Source organism: Octopus sinensis, linkage group LG6 (assembly GCF_006345805.1).
Source record: "Octopus sinensis linkage group LG6, ASM634580v1, whole genome shotgun sequence".
NCBI lineage: Eukaryota > Metazoa > Mollusca > Cephalopoda > Octopoda > Octopodidae > Octopus > Octopus sinensis.
Window position 1 is genome coordinate 40337578 of NC_043002.1, and position 14341 is coordinate 40351918.

General features: G+C 35.7%; 2 protein-coding genes across 4 annotated transcripts in view; one reads left to right on the forward strand and one right to left on the reverse strand.

Annotated features, from left to right (window-relative positions):
• LOC115212827 (ras-related protein Rab-7a) overlaps positions 1-4069 on the reverse strand; it is a 52594-nt gene extending 48525 nt beyond the window's left edge. Inside the window, exon 1 of the mRNA XM_036503849.1 lies at positions 3969-4069. The gene's annotated coding sequence lies outside the window, so the exon portion shown is untranslated. The remainder of the gene's footprint in view (positions 1-3968) is intronic.
• LOC115213154 (EEF1A lysine methyltransferase 2) overlaps positions 1-14341 on the forward strand; it is a 56713-nt gene that overhangs the window by 19233 nt on the left and 23139 nt on the right. The window lies entirely within an intron of this gene.

The window sequence follows — 14341 nt, forward strand, 5'->3', positions numbered from 1 at the left end:
GGATATAGTGTATATATCGAGGGGACGGGCATTTCGTGTGTCCCCTGAAGTCCAAAGAAGTGGTACTTCTGCCAACTTATATGGGACGAAGAACGTCCCATGTAAGAATCAATGAAGTGCCACCTAAAGTGGACCCGAAAGAAGTGGTTGCTACCCTGTGTTTAATAGGACGGACTGAATAAAAATATTACAAACGACAAGTTCCGCACCCCCAGAGTTGGTTAGGGTGGAACATTACAGTATTAATTCAAGGAAAACAGAAGGACATTCAGGTCCTACCAGAGAGAGTGCTCATAGGGGAGAATGTGGCCCTTAGGGTACAGGTGTAAGGCAGTAAGCCCACCTGTTACCAATGCGGAAAAAAGAGCCACATTGGAGTGGACTGTGAAGAAAACAAAAAAATGTTGTCGCAAGCACCAGGCCCCTCAAATAACAAAAAAAAAAACCCACCCTCGCAAACACACTAACTCCCACAAACAAAAAAAAATCCCCACTTCCCCTGTTGTGGTGCCTTCATTAAACTTAAGAAATATTCCACCTTCAGTTAGTGAATGTTTATCAGCAACTATTGATGTGGAGGCTTAGCATTAACAGCTTCTATGAGAATTGGAATTTTGCTTTCTATGACCCCACAAGCTATCTAGAAAGCCATTGGTAGAATTAGAAAGGATCAATCTCTTGTATCAACAGCCCTGATTTAAAATTCTTGAGCTACAAGTGCTGCACTCAATTAATCCTGCTCTCTTCACAATAATCATCCACATCAGCATACACTGTTATTGTTATTGGCTAAAAAGACAACATCTACTGGATTATGAATGCCTTTTATGAACTGTAGTTGGTAACTGGCATCTATTTTTAGTATCTAGTGAAGTATTATCAGTGAAAGCTTTTTCTTTTCCATTAAATAATGTTAATAGTGGTTGAAAGTCACTATGTTGAATGGTCTTCCATTTACATTTATATAGAATTTATCATGTTAATACCACAGCAAAGCCTTCATTTCAGTTTGACAAATTTATTGCTTGATTTTTGAATGTGCCTTTGCTGTATAGGAAATAACATGACATTTGTCTCAGAAGTCATGTTGCCCCAATATGGTGCCCGATCCAACACAACTGACATCCTGTCTGGTGTCAAAGTTTGATGACAAAATATGTGATGTTATGTATTGTTTGAATTCCTGCAGTTTTTTCTCTTGTTTACCAGCCCATAGAAATTGTTTACCAGTCCATAGAAATTGTTTACCAGTCCATAGAAATTTTCTCTTCTACTTCTTTAATATAGCTGTGTTAGTAGCTAAAAGTAATGGGAAAAAACAGGGAAGTTGAGTAAATTTAGTCAGTATTGTTAGACATTTAGAATGAGTCATAGCACACTAATCTTATCTGTTGGTTTTTAACTTACTAATTGAAATAATGAAGCAAAATATTGTAGTTGGTATTTCAGGGTTTACTCCCATGTTACTTTATAAATTATATCATCATTTAGTATCTGTTTCCCATGCTGACATGGGTTGGACAGTTTGACAGTATCCAGTGATCCACAAGGCTGTGCCAAGTTTCAGTATTAACTGGCAATGCATTATACTGTATACTGGCTGCGTTTTTTTTTCTTTGTGTGTCAATGGCACTAGTGAGGTTGCCCAAGTAAATTTTGTAAGACAAAAAGAACAGGGGAAAAAGGAAAAAGCTTTCATTACAAAGTGGGAGAGCATTTACGAGGGGGAGGTGGCTTTATGCTGTGTGTTAAATGATATAAGTATAATAGAGGGCAAGCACAGGTGTCTTGTTATAAAGGGGAATACATGTCTCCTCCACATTATAATAGGGGTGGGTAGGAGTAGTTGAGAAGGAGATAAAATCATTACTGAATGATTTCACTGTTCCATCAACTTTTATTTTGTTTTAGTTGACCAATACCTTTAAGTCGAAATACAATTCATCATCATTGATTAACAATTTTTTCCCATATAAGTTATAGTGATTGCCAATTGTTTATCACCTTAACATGCATAGAAGTGTTACTAAAGTTGAGAAATAGTGAATTTCTTCATTGTTTAATGTCCGCTTTCCGTGCTAGCATGGGTTGGACGGTTCGACTGGGGTCTGGGAAGCCAGGAGGCTGCACCAGGCCCAGTCTGATCTGGCAGTGTTTCTACAGCTGGATGCCCTTCCCAATGCCAACCACTCCGTGAGTGTAGTGGGTGCTTTTTAAGTGCCAGGCGAGGCTGGCAACGGCCATGATCGGTTGGTGCTTAGGAAATAGCTTTTTTTTTTTTTTTTTTTGTTAATGAGTAGTAAATTTTTTTACTTTGCTGGATGCAGAAGATCAGAAGAGAATTGAGATTTGGAACCATATTCTTTTACTCTTTTATTTGTTTACATGTTTCAGTCATTAGACTGTGACCATGTTGGGGCACCACTTTGAGGAATTTTAGTTGAACTAATCGTCCCCAGTACTTATTTTCTGGTACTTAATCTGTTTGTCTCTTTTGCAAACCGCTAAGTTACAGTGATTGAAACGCACCAACACTGGTTGTCAATCTGTGATAAGGAACACAGACACAAACACACAACAAGCTTCTTCCAGTTTCCATCTACCTAATCCACCAACGAGGCCCTGGTTTGCCCGAGGCTATTAGTAGAGGACACTTGTTCAAAGTGTCACGAAGTGGGACTAAACACAAGACCATGTGTTCGAGAAGTATGATAACTTGAATGTCTTTCCTGCTAATGTGTAACAGAATCGCCTTTGTATTATTGAGTCAATTCTTTCAAGTGTGGACCATTGTAAGTGTGAAAATTGTAATGTTGAGCTCAGAGGGTCCGGGGAGATTGTTGCTATTATATAGCACTGTAAAATGTGTATATAAAAGAAAGCCTTAGTTGTAAGGAGTCTTTGATCTCAAGAAGACTGCTTTATCAAAAAAAAAAACAAAAAAAAAAACAAAGTCCCTTTTATTGAAATGATAACTGTGTTACTGAATGAATAGTGACTGATATAGTATTCGGATCTTTTCGGTTTGAATGGCAGTTTTTTCTAGCGGTGTCATATGAAATTGTCACCCATAATTATGACCCTAATATCGATCTATTGCATTTCAATCTGTTTTAGGGTTAGGGGTGGGGGAGGGTATATTTTTTTTCTTCAGAAATGTAAATAAACCCAATCTGTTTCTTAAACGAGGGACATATTCATACGGCACAAAATGTTTTCACTTCAATAGACGTCATTGATTGGTTGAAATTGAAGAAAAAAACAACAAATATCTTACAAACTATAGAATTTTCTCAATAAAGCCAAGAGAAAAAGATGTTTTATAAACACATTCTACCAGTATTCGAAGTTTAAAAGTGTTTAGTTACGTGGAAATTATTTTAAAAAACTGCCGTTCAAACCGAAAAGACGAAAGATTGCCGTTAGAAATTATGAATTCGAAAAATGGTAAATTTACTTGGGAAATATTAAACATCCGGATAAAGAAACAGTTTTAAACATATAAAAAGAAAAGGATTAGTTCCATCTAGTTTTAGAAATGGAAGTTAAAATTTACTACAATTACATGAATAATCGGTATTCAAGAATGCCGTATATATATATATATATATATATATATATATATATTATATATATATATATATTATTCAATATAAAATAGTGTACATTTAAACACAAAGAGAAATTACTTATAACAGACAATTTCTACACGCTAGGAGACAATCAAAACAATCGAAAACCACAAAACTTTGAGCAATTTCAAAGGGAATGAAAAAATAAAAACTTTACCAAGGTAAAAGTTTTTATTTTTTCATGAAATTGCGTGTTATAGGTAATTTCTTTTTGCGTTTAAATGTACACTATTTTATATTGAATAATATGTTTATTGACTCTTTAGGCCACTGGTAGTGAAATATGATGAATGAAAGCGCTTCAATTGATTATAATTTAAAATTCCATATAATCACCTTAAAATCTGTTTCTCTCTCTCTCTAGTACAGCTCTTTCTAACTTCTCCTTCCTGATAAGCTTAATTTGTTGTGTTGTGAAATGAAAATCGTCTTATGTATCTGACTAAGCTGCATGATTCTCTTTTGGGTCGCCTGATCAAAATATCAGTCAACAGCAGTAGCCGATTATTATTATGTCATATAAAACCAACCTGTTTATTAAATAAATAAATAAAATGTAGTTGTTTAACCCTTATGCATATATTTGAGGAAAGTTTCTCAACTTTGATCATCCCATGTTTTCAGACATTATACCTAGAGCTTTTTAAAGAATATTGTGGTTCAAGGGCAACTTGGCTGATATATCTAGCAAGTCGAACGACCATGTAGAGCCGGAAATTTTTCGTTAGACATGCTATTCCGAAAGTCCCACGGATCGCAGGCTGCCCATGACTGATATAAAGTTACCTTCGTTTACGTATGTCCTTTATTTAAGTTGTAAGCACGTGATTTGAGAGAGATTTGGTTGCTATTTCTAGAAAGATTAAGCTGGAATTAAAAATTAACCCTACTAGAGAATAAGTTTAATATCTCTGCGTAAATAAACCTCTACAAAAATATTGAATTAAAAATGTGTGATTAACTTATTACCAAGTTACCAATTGTATCCCAGTTTTTTGCGATACTATTTTATTTCATATTTACTATCGTTCGTTTGAAACTTCTACTGCGAAAGATTTAGTTTTTGTGCACACGGGCAGTGTTAACATATTTTCTAATAGAAAACTATCAAACTTAATTTTTCCTACTATTATAAGTTGCTGCTTTCATCGAAGAGTCGCTAATTGAGGCCTTAAATGTCTTTAAGAGAAAGTATAATCGCTTTCTTATTTGAGTTACTGTATTTTGAGACAATGCCATTTGAGTGTCTCCTACCAATTTTAGGATCTTTTCCCTTTGAACAGCAGATCGCGAAATTAACTTTTTTGTAACTAGACACTTTCAAACTTCGCACACTGGTAGAATGAATGTGTCATATAAAAACATATTTTACTCTTAGTGTTGTTGAGAAAAGTTTGTAGGTAAATATCCCAATTTTGTTTCCTTATAATTTTCTGAAATATTTTTATTGAAATTTTTTAGATGCCTTTCAGATGGTGCAAGTTACAATTATATTGGAATCAGTTAAAAAAAAAGAAAAAAGAATTGGTGGGTGCGCCTGCGACCACACACGCACTTACTGACATGAAATAAAATATGCGATGTGTTCGCACCCACCAATTTATTTTTCACATTAAATTCTGATATAATTGTAATCTAACACCACCTGAAAGATATTTGTTGAAATTTTCATTAAAAGATATCCGTATTTTTTCTGAAAGTGTTGAGGAAACAAAGTCGAAGGGAGGGGCATAGTTGTGTCGGTATACTTTTTGTTGTTGTAATTCTGTCCTAAGGTAGGAATAAAACAAAATCTGATTAGTTTTTCAATAATAACTTCAGTAGCTAGTATTGAACAAACAGGGTTGTTATTTCGAAATCTTTTCTCTGATATGAAGTTACAGAAATTTAAACCTAACTTGATACTAACAGTTAAAATTCCCTATTTATTTATTTGTATATTTATTTTACTGTGTCTCTTCTATTTTACTAAGTGCTAACGCCCTTATCTAGCTGTGCTTTCAGTGTCACATGTCCTTGTCTCAGATTTGTAGTACGAAGAACTATATAAAATGCTTATGCGAAGAAAACTCCCACAAATTTGTAATAAACAAAAAAACTCAGACTGGTACGAGGAAGGGGAACTTTAGTAACATGAAAGTTATGGTCATGTGAAGTTTAACATAAATGTAAGATATTCTTACAGACGGGAAGAAAAAATAAATAAATACGAAGAGAACTGTTTGAGGAAGAGATATCAATAATCATCAAACACTCAAAACTTTTAAAACTTCACTTCTGCTGACAGATAATATGAAAATGATTGTAAAACTACTGACACTTGAGACATATTCTCAAAATTTTTTATATAACAAACCAATGACATTTTATTTACAAATTAGTTAAGATTTAATGTAACTGATAGCACACCATTATAAGCTTCAAGTTGAGAAACAAAAAATGAATCAAGCTAACGGATTGTCACTCGAAAGATTAATATATCTGCCTATCATTTTCATGACAATTGTGAGCGATTACATTCTAGAACGGCTGGCTGCCTTGTCATACTTTCAATTGAGATAACTTGTTCCTGTTTTAATTGTGCTACAAAATACATCTATATATTTTAGCCAGTATGTATTGACATGTAAACTCGTTGGGCAGAGGTAAAAAAACCCCCAAACCCTAACCCCTACTCCTAAATCTAACCACCGGGTGTACGTATTCTTTATTTTCGCCACACATTTGTCTATATATGCCGTGTTTTCGTGGAGAGAAAGCAAGGGCTCAGCCGGACCCATTTCGATCAGCAGCAACTCAGGACCCTTTTTAATTTATCCACAGAGAGACTGTTTCGTTGCCACTAAGAGTTTAAGGATATTGGGATCTTTTCGGTTTGAACGGCAGTTTTTTCTAGCTGTCATGAAATTGTCACCCATAATTTATGACCCTAGTATCGATCTATTGCATTTCAATCTGTTTTAGGGTTAGGGGGAAGGGTATCTTTTTTTCTTCAGAAATGTAAATAAACCCAATCTGTTTCTTAAACGAGGGACATATTCATACGGCACAGAATGTTTTCACCTCAATAGACGTCATTGATTGGTTGAAATTGAAGAAAATACAACAAATATCTTACAAACTATAGAATTTTCTCCATAAAGCCAAGAGAAAAAGATGTCTTATAAACACATTCTACCAGTATACGAAGTTTAAAAGTATTTAGTTGCGTGGAAATTATTTTTAAAAACTGCCGGTCAAACCGAAAATATCCGGATATTGGATAGAACAATTGAAAGATACAACGCATAATGACAGTTACATCGGTTTATAAATTAGTAGTGTGTTAAGCGTTTTGTTTCAATATTTATATATATATAAATAGATACAAACACCTTACCTTTAGTATCTTTGTGGAGTGAAAAAGAGCTATGTTAACTGGATAATTTCATTTTCACAATGTAACGTCAGTGTGTCTGACATACATTGATTCATGGAGATATTGGAACAAATATTGAGTCTAAATAGGATAATTCACTGTGCTGAACATTCGCAATAGGATGGCCTAATTTGCTGGCACTGGTTGACTAATGAATGACCTTGTAGGGATAAAATAGTAGAAACAAATTATGGTATCTGATCTGGAAGATCAGAATTGTGGGTGTTTTCTCATGTAATTACTAATGGTCTTTGTCTGGCAAGCTCTAGATATATAGGGCAAGTTCCACTTTTCTAATTCAAATTCATGCTTGTATTATTGATCTAATCATTGACATTTGATTTATTTTATATATTACCATCTGCACTATTACATCTCTGAAGGTTGTCTTTTTGAACTCACTTGTGACTCTCATACAACCAAGGGCAGGTTTGGTTTTATCGAAGCAATCCAAGAACAGTACATCTCAGCCATGTACTGGCTATGTAAAATGTAATTCAAAACTCTCTTTTCTCAGCAAGGGAGAACCAACTGTCTTGTTTCTTTTTTTCAATATGAGCTCACCTTGAACAAACACCCAATAATATCGGTTGTTTACTCTTGTACCAGTTAGTCTTAATATGAGATACATTTCAGCTGAATGAGTTATTAATTTGCTGTATTTCTATTCTGCTAGATTACAAACGTATGTTGATTTTCTTTCTTTTATCTCAACAACATTCTACATTCGTACTACACACGGACCACAAAGAAATTTATTTCGAGAACAAATACAAAATGCCGTTTCTACATGTTTAACTTAATCTTGATTTTTTCTTAATATGGTAATTAAAGAATGTTAATTTTCTCTATACAAGTTGTTATATTATTCAAACCTGTATAATTCAAAAAGTTTTTACTCAAAACTTTTACAAACTCTTGGAAGTAAACACTGGTTGTTTAACCATATTGAATTATCATGCCACTTAAAACAGTAGAGGTCTTTTTTTTTTTTCAGGTGGTGTGTGTATGTATATATATATATGTATGTATGTATGGATGTATGTATGGATGGATGGGTGGTCTTGAAAGGGTAGAAAATCAGAGCATTTCCAATGCAGCACTCAACTTGTGCTTGAGGAGACTCAGGGTAGGTTAAAATTCTGTTGGTGTAGAAATTCCAGATACCACACTAGTAAATCCAATGTCTGCGTCTAGCGAAAAGTAAAGCATAATCCAAATAAGAAGAGAAAGAAAGAGTTTAGCATATCTTTAAAGACCAGTTTACCATTATTTCAGTATCACTGTTTTTAATGTCATTGCATGCAAAAGTTCCTTGTGAAAAGTTATGTGATATTTGTGGTTTTAAACATTAGAGTGGCACTTCATCAGACTTGCATTAAAAGGTGTGCTCTTACATTGCGCACAATGTAACTTTTCACATGGAACTTTTGCATGCAATGGTACTGAAACAAATGTAATTGGTCATTAAAGATGTGCGAAACTATTTGTCTTCTTATTTGGATCATAAGCTTAAGCTCTGTATATTACTGATATAATAAATGTTACTGATGGGAAAGATTGCAATATTTGAACTCAGTATGTTAGTTTTGTTGTTGCAGTACCAGGAGACCATTGCACAAATTATCTTGCAGTATTTACCTATAACTCTTTACATACTTGGTTCAAATACTACCAGGATCAGTTTTGCCTTTCACGTTTCCAAGTTTGAGAAAATATTACCAGCCAAGCACAGTGTCAGTATAATTAACTTTACTGTACCTATAATCCAAATATGAAACTTTGTACTTATGTTAGAAATCAATTTTAGTTGCAATAGAAGAATGTCCTATCCTGGAGTTGATTAATCTCTCATATGCTTAATACTACGAATCAAGATCTCAGCTAAGCCCTAAACAGACTCTCAGGACTTTGGTGGCATTTATATATTTTATCAATGTTGGGCTTGCTTATGCAGGTGAACTGACTCAATGTAGAATAACATATTCTACTTTGAATCACAATGAAACACATTTAGAGGGTTTAAACTAATGACCTATGAATAGTGTTGTCCAATATATTATTCATTCAACCATATTGCATCTATTTTCACATGAAAATTTCTCAATGTATGAAATCTACAGCCTAGCTTTGATTCATGAGTAGAATGTTTCTATTTACTGTACTAGTGACTTTTAAAAATGTCTGACTAGAATGAAAATTTAATTTTGTTTTCTAAACATATCAGTCTAGATCAGTAGTTCCCAAAGTGAGCAGTACTGCCCTCCTGGAAAGATCCAGGGTGCATTGAAGAAAAGTGGGGTGATAATGGGTCACCAAAATGGAGTGTTGGATGTATGGACAACAAAATTATGGGTTAATTAGGTTAAGTTTATTTGTGAAATACAGTTGTTTTGAATTTGCTTCAGAAAGTGGCCTATATTTGTGGTGGTGAATCGGGGTGGGGCACCAGGAATGTGACCTGGGCGCCAATGGGGTGGGAGCCTAAAAAAGTTTATGAACCATTAGTCTAGATCTTTGTTGTCATCATCATCATTTAATGACTTTTCCACGACAGCATGAGTTGGATTATTTGACAGGATCCTGTGAGCTTGCAGGGCTGCATTGTGCTCCAAGTCAAGTTTGGCTTGGTTTCAATGGATGGATGCCCTTTCTAAGGTCAGCTGCTTTACAGTGCGTATTTGGTGCTTTTTTTTTTTCCATGCCACCAGCACTAGTGAGATTGCCAAACAATTTACATAGAAAAAACACGAAAAGATGAAAAAAGGGAAAAATGAAAAAGTCCTCTTGACTAAGTGGGGTGAATATTTGAGAGGGTTGAGCAGTGGCTTTATGCCAGGGACAAGCAGAGATGTCTTGCTATAGGGAAGATTTATTATAATTTATTATTATTATTATTATTATTAAGGCAACTAACTAGCTGGCAGAATCATTAGTGTGCCAGGCGAAATGCTTAGCGTTATTTTGTCCATCGCTACATTTTGAGTTCAAATTTTGCCGAGGTTGACTGCCTTTCATCCTTTCGGGGTCAATTAAATAGGTACCAGTTACACACTAGGGTCGATGTAATTGACTGACTTAATCCCTTCCCCCCCCCCCAAGCTGCCCTTGTGGCAAATATTTGAAATTATTTTTATTATTATTAATGCAGCAAACTGGGAGAATCATTAGCACATTGGACAAAATGCTTAACAGCATTTCTTCTGATTTTATGTTCTGAGTTCAAATGTTGCTGAGGTTGACTTTGCCTTTCATTCTTTCGGGTTTGTTAAAATAAGTACCTTTTAGACCCTGGAGATGGTTTAACTGATTTACCCACTCTCCTGAAATTGTACTAAAATTTGAAACTGTTGTTGTTGTTGCTACTACTGTTGTTCATCTAACCAAATGCATTCCATTGGTCTGAAAAGGTCAATCTGCTACAAACACCTGTGTAGAGGATTCAGTATACTATGACTAATGATGCACTAATAGTGTTGTTTGTCAGGCATCCTTTGCTGTCTGAAGCATTGCCAAGTACCCACAGCTCTCCAGCCAGGCTGTGTAGATGGTGGTACATAAACCCTTGCTTTCTGTAGAGGATTAATGGTATGCAAGACTGATGACATTCTTAAAGGGGACTCAGGTGAACATCCATTGGAAAGTCTATTCTGAAGGACTTTCTGAGAGGGGACTATGGACAACTCTCAGAAATCCTTGATTCCTGATTTGGTGTTGATTCAACTGTACCTTTGGTTTCAGGATAAACTCTGCAAGCACAGAAATGCCATTAGCTGGGCCTGTACAGTGGTGAACTTGTTTTGTATGTTTTTGTTCAGTATCTGAATATTGTTGACATATGTGGAGTTTTTGTTGCATGTAGCACAGCATTAGCTGTCAGGCAAGTTCATTGTGAAAATCACTCTATCAACTTCCTTTGATCAGGAAAGGCAGCTATTTTCTTCTGTTTAGTAACTATGGTGTAAGAAGTTGCATGGTTGACTAGATTAAGAGTAACTTTCTTCTTTGGCCAAGTCAAATATTCTGAAAGAAAGTAAAAATAAAGACAGTGTCAACTTCCAGTAAATTTGCTGAAATATGAATGAGAGTGAAATATGACTTGAGTGAATAGACCCTACTTTTGACATGTACTTAAAGTAGGGTCCATGTGCCAACAACTAGAAGAGGAGGGTACTTAGTAAGGACCATCTGGGTCTGTGGGTATCTTTGATTGATCCTGGGTGTTGTTCTGTAGGGCTATTTCATTTAATTTTTATTATTTCTTATGTCCGTTTCCTCATTCTCAGTTCTATGTAAATCCCCCACTGCTTTTGTAATGTGTTCTTGTGATGTTTCCTCTCTTGACATACTAGTGATAAATAAAGAAATTATTATGAATTCAAATCCCACTGTGAACTTTGACTTTCATTCTTCTGACGTTGATAAATTTAAGTACTAAAGTACTAGCTTTGATATAATTAGCTATAACCACCTCAAAATTTATGCCTTGTGTGTATGTTAGGAGTCAGTATTGGATAAATTGTCTGGCAGTATTAGTTGTACCTATTCACATTCTGAGTTCAAATTCTGCTGAGGTCAACTTTGCCTTTTATCTTTCCAGGGTCAATAAAATTAAGTACCAGTTGAACACTGGAGTCAATGCTATTGACTAGTCCCCTCCCAAAAAAATTTCAGGTTTTGGGCCCAAAGGATTATTGTTGCTGACCTGGTTAGATGTGTTATCAATTGATTTTCAAAATGGCATTGTTGAATAATTTTTTAAAAACTATTCACAAAAAGAGATAATTTATTACTAGATGGTGATTGTATATGGTATGTGTTGTGTGTAGGCAGTGTACTGTTTGAGCTGCACTAATGAGTTGAAAGTGTCTTGAGCTATGCTCAGCAGAGCTATTTTTGGCACTGTGGGTAAAGTTTAGAACTCTATGGTTTTTTTTTCTTTACACACACACAAACACAAACAAATAAACAAACTACCTACCTACCTACCTCTCAAATTGTCATTATCTTTCTTATACACCACATTCTGCATATTTCAATTTCAGGATCCCTGTACTTTGACAATTTTTGCTCTTCCTTCTGGATAACGTTTTGCTCAGAAGGAATCAAGATGTCAATTAGAGTCAAGGCATTTTTGTTCCAGTCTTTGGATAATTAGATCTGGATGGCTTTGATCTTCTTATCAGTCTGGGTAGGCATGTCCAAGCTGATTGAGGTTTGGTTGTTAGTCATGTATTGTGTTAGGTACATGCTTATATCATTTCTTTTGCATTCTTATGCCAACTTATTGCTCAGTGGATAAAGCTGCTAACTTGATTTAATGTTTATAATTACACTCAGACCTGGTAAAAATCGGGCTATCAGAAATGATGTGGTCAATTGTTTTGTATTGATTTGCATAGTCTATACTTGATGTTAGCATCATCATCATCATCATCATTTAGCGTCCGCTTTCCATGCTAGCATGGGTTGGACGGGTCAACTGGGGTCTGTGAAGCTGGAAGGCTTCGTCAGGCCCAGTCAGATCTGGCAGTGTTTCTACGGCTGGATGCCCTTCCTAACGCCAACCACTCCGCGAGTGTAGTGGGTGTTTTTTACGTGCCACCTGCACAGGTGCCAGACAGAGCTGGCAAACGGCCACGAACGGATGGTGCTTTTACGTGTCACCGGCACGGGGCCAGGCGATGCTGGCAACGGACACGAACGGATGGTGCTTTTACGTGCCACCGACACGGGGCCAGACAGAGCTGGCAAACGGCCACGAACGGACGGTGCTTTTACGTGTCACCGGCACGGGGGCCAGCCGAGGCTGGCTTTTTTCATTATTTTATCTATATATAAGAAGTTACGGTCTGGCATTGTGGGAGACGGAAGATCAAGAATTTATTACTGACACATTTAATATTCATCAGCATGGCAAAACAGAAGTTAAAATCAGTATTATTTCTTGCAAACGATGATGAACCTATAGATATATAAAGTGCTAACTCATTTCACCTTTTTGTTTTTTTATTACCACAGATCCCATAGATAATGTTTAATCTTCTGCTGTTTTCCAACTTAGGTATGCATTAACTATTGCGCACAGCGAGACTAAACTATGACATTAACTGTGTACAGTGAGACTAAACTATGACATTCCTTTCCTTTATACTGTCATTTTGGTTACAGTGAGCCAATGAGGGAGCATCCCTCAACACATGCTACTGTTTTAAAAAAAAAGATATATTGTAGGCCAGAGCAGGGGTTTTCAAATATCAGCTCTGCCCCCAGTATTAATGAAAATGTTTGCCTCCATTTCTTTAGTAATGAGAAGATGGAGTAGAGTTTGCTTCTATATAATTCTTCTTTTATCATCATCATCATTTAATGTCCGCTTTCCATGCTAGCATGGGTTGGACGATTTTGACTGAGGGCTGGCGAACCAGATGGCTGCACAAGGCTCCTATCTTGATCTGGCAGAGTTTCTACAGCTGGATGCCCTTCCTAATGCCAACCACTCCGAGAGTGTAGTGGGTGCTCTTTACGTGCCGGAATTTTAAAAACCATCTTCATTTATCATGAATAGTAATTTGTCCATACCCTTTTTTATCCTCATAGGCTTCCCAGGTGATGGGGTTCAGAGCCAGTGGGTCAGAGTATGCACACTATCCTGAAAAAAAAAAAGGTATAGGATGATCACAATTAAAATGTTTTATATGTTTTTTAAAGAATTTATATCAGAATTTGTGAACAACCACACCATTGCTTATAGGCTTCCAATGAGCTAAACACGGATTTCATGTACCTGATAGCTAGAGTGTTTAATCCTATGTATGAGATTTTATTCATTAAGCACTCAATGAGATATATGGCTATCCCACTTATAAGAGTAAATAGTAATAATTGGTACAAGAAATGAAAATGTCCCAGAAGTCAAAAAGAATTGTCACGACATGACGGTCTCACCTTCATATTGTACTTGAAGGACATGTCAAGTCAGCCTATGCAACAGCAGTAATTGACTTGCTTAGAAAGTAAATGAAGTGAACTGGCACAACCAGATGTTTAATGATGTCATGCAAGTCACTGAATTCTATAGGTTTCTATTCACCTAACTGTTGGATAAACAAACATCTGGGTATGTTACCAGCAGTAAATTAGAATGCTGTCTCTCTTCATGTTGTTGAATTCATCTTTCATTTACCTAATACTACTAAATCTAGAGATATGAGCTAATGAGGGAGCCTCTATTAGTCAACTTGATCTGCCAGAGATAAACGTCTAATTTACCTTAAATTATACTCTAACT